The 3,680-nt window shown below is 34.5% G+C and overlaps 1 pseudogene; it reads right to left on the minus strand.

Annotated features, from left to right (window-relative positions):
- Positions 1-1,799: 1,799 nt before the first annotated feature.
- On the minus strand, positions 1,800-2,412 carry LOC102818064 (annotated as a pseudogene).
- Positions 2,413-3,680: the final 1,268 nt, after the last annotated feature.

Raw genomic sequence — 3,680 nt, forward strand, 5'->3', positions numbered from 1 at the left:
ATGCAGTAAAAACCAAACAAGGATGCCCTCTATCACCACTCTTATTCAGCATTGTGTTGGAAGTGCTAGCCACAGCAATAAGGTAAGAAAGGGAACAAACACATCTAAATTGATAAGGAAGAAGTAAAACTATCCCTATTTGAAGATGTTATGATACTATACATTGGGAATCCCAGTGACTTAACCAAAAACAAACAAACAAACAAACAAAAACCTACAAGACTTAATTAAAAGATTGAGCAAGTGGCAGGGTACAAGATCAACACTGAAAAATTAGTCATATTCTTTTACATCAATAAAGAGAACTCTGAAAATGAAATAAGGAGCAATACCATTTATAATAGCTACCAAAGAGATAAAATACTTAGGAATGAGCATAACCAGAGATACAAAAGACTTATACTAAGAAAACTACAAAATACTCTGCAAGAAACTAAGAGTATTATATAAATAGAAGAACATAACATGCTCATGATAGGCATACCTAACATTGTAGAAATATCAATATTGCCTATCACAATCTGTAGATATAGTGGGATTCCAATCCAGATTACATCAATATTCTGTGAGGAGATGAAAAAATAATCACAAAATTTACATGGAAAGGAAGAGTCTCCAGATAAGCAAAGCACTACTGAAGAAGAATTAAGTAGGAGGGCTCACACTTCCTGAACTCAAAACCTACTATACAGCTAAGGAAATTCAAAATAGCCCAGTATTGGCATAATAAGAGATACATAGATCAATGGAACAGAATGCATAACCTAGAAGTAAATTTGTCCACCTATAGAAAACTGATCTTTAACAAATGGCTATAATTCATTAAATGGGGAAAATTAAAGACTCTTGAACAAATGGTGCTGGCAAAATAATCATTCGAAGGAAAATGAAATATTCAAACTTCATACCTTATACAAAAATTAACTCAAGATTGGTCAAAGACTTAAATTCAAAACCTAAAACTAAAAAGATTTATCAAAGGCAAAAACAGGGGCAAATTTAGGAACTATAATTTGTGGCATAAATACACTATCAAACACAACCAAACTATACAAACAACAGAAGATAAAGTAGATGATAGGACCTTCTGAAAGTGAAATATTTATGTGCATCCAGAGATTTCAACAGAGTAAGAGAACCAACAGATAGGTGAAGTATTATTCTGCAAAGACCTATCTCGAGAATTTATTTAAAATTTCAACAGCCCAGCAATCAAAAGACAAACAATCGAATAAAAAATGGACAGAGGACATGAACAGACTTGTCACCAAAGACGATATTCAGGTGGCCAATACGTATATGAAGAAATGTTTGCAATGTAATTGTTGTTGTTGTTGTTGGTAAGTATCATGGAGTCTATTCCAACCCATAGTTACCCTGCACAGGGTTTCCTAGGCTGTATATCTTGATGGGAGCAGAACGTCTCATCTTTCTCCCACGGAACCACTGGTAGTTTCGAACTGCTGACCTTGAGGTTGGCAGCCCGACTCATAATCACTACGCTACCAGAGCTCCTTTGCAATGTAATAGGCTTTTATTTATTTATTTTTCATATTAATTAAAAATTAAGTTTAATTGGTTTTCATAGATCATGTCTACCCATTTTAACAACTTAATATAAATAATACAGCAACATTCATTATTCATCCTAACAATGTTTTAAGCAAAAATTCTAACTTTGTTTTATAAAACTGCAAATGGAACTCTTTTCATGTAAAGGAATGATCCAGACAATTATTTACCATAACCAATGAGTGAAACTTGAAGATCTCTCATTATTTATTCTCAAGTATAGACAATTAGGTTACTGAAGTCATTACCTCATCTGAGTCACTGGATTCATCTTTTTGTTCCAATTCTTCTAAGACTTTGTCTACATTGTATGATTTTTTTTTTTCTTGCATTTCTTAGGAATTGTATCATTAGCACAGATTTTTCTCATTTTAATGTTTGGCAACTTCTTCAGATTAAAATCCCATTCCCTAAAAGTTCTCAGATTACCGGCATCTACTATGTCTGGAATCTCAAGGCCATATCCTTCATATTGCGGTCGCTCACGCTCCATCGTCTGCTTGATAACCATCTCTCGAGAATAGTGTTGCCTTCCCTGTCTGTCTTTGATGCTGTTATATAACTCAATCTGCTCTACTCACTGCTGAATCGATTTATATAACTTTCAATTAATTCACAAGCATCCTTTTTTGAATATTCTACTTTTTTGTCATCAAGATGATTTTTAAACCACTGAAGTTTTTCACCAATAATGCTGAGACGCACAGCTTTTCCATTCTTCAATTTTTCCCTTTTTGTTTGTTTGAGAGCCTCTCTCATAATTTGAGCTGCTTTTCTACTATATGGATGGATGACTTTTTTTTCCTGCCCTCCATTTTTTCTCTTTGGTGCTTTAGGCATAGAGACGTCTTCGTAGCAGGTCTTGGAGATGCAGATATGGACCACCTTATCGGACAGAAGCGGTTAGAGATTAGCGAGCATTTACGGTTTAAAAGCACATGGGGCTGGGGAAGCCAGCGAGGCACCCTTCATAATAGGCTTTTAAAAATAAATACATTGTTGTTGTTAAGTGCTGTCGAGTTGGTTCTGACTTACAGCAACCCTATATAAGATTTCCTAGGAGCGGCTGGTGAATTTGAACCGCCAACCTTGAGCTTCAAGCTGACTTTGAGGTCCAGTGCATTATACTACAGTGCCTAACAAGGACTCCAAAATAAATATACTATATAAAAATTATTACGTGTCTCCTGAGAAAGTCATGTCCATAAACTCTAGTCTCACCATCACAGAAAAGTATTGCTATTATTAAAATGTATTTTGTATATGATAGTGTTGTTGTTAAGTGCCATTGGGTCAATTCCAACCCATAGCAACCTTGTATAAGATTTCTGAGGAGTCACTGGTGAGCTTGAATTGTTGAAGTTGTGGTTTAAACCAACTTTGCAGTACAGCACATTAATCCACAGAACCACACCAGGACTCAATTTTTTATATATTTCACTATTATTAAAATATATCTTTCATACTTTAATAAGGAACTCTGGTAGCACAGTGGTTACAAGTCAGGCTGCTAATCTCAAGGTCAGCAGTTCATAACTACCAGCAGGTCCTCAGAAGAAAGATGAGGCTTTCTGCTATCATAAAGATTTACAGCCTTGGAAAGCCTATACAGGGTCACTAGGAGTCAGAATCAACTCCACAGCACTTATACACCACCACCATATGTTAACAATACATGCAATTAAATATGTAATAAAATATTTCAGTAATATATATATTTGATGAAATATTTATGGAAATCTTCAAAATCAAACCTCTCTAAGGCAATCTGCTTTCTCTAGCATGACATCAGTTTCATTGATGATCTTGTTGCTACAGGTATCTTGATTGAGACCCTTGACTTATAACAAAAATTCACTTTTTATTTCCTCCAAATACTTCCTCGTATAAGCAATGGGTTCATACACTGAGACATGTAACACTAGCTGTGTGACCATGAGGCATTCATATAACCACTTCCTTATCAAGAGAACAGAATAAGAGGACTTATGTATCAATAGGATTTATAAAGAATGAGGTAAATATTTATAACACAGATCTATTTTCTTTCTCTAAGAACAAAAATTCTCTTTTTTTGTTAAATTATGCACAAAAAGAATAACTCTAAA

Source organism: Chrysochloris asiatica, unplaced genomic scaffold (assembly GCF_000296735.1).
Source record: "Chrysochloris asiatica unplaced genomic scaffold, ChrAsi1.0 scaffold00158, whole genome shotgun sequence".
Lineage (NCBI taxonomy): Eukaryota > Metazoa > Chordata > Mammalia > Afrosoricida > Chrysochloridae > Chrysochloris > Chrysochloris asiatica.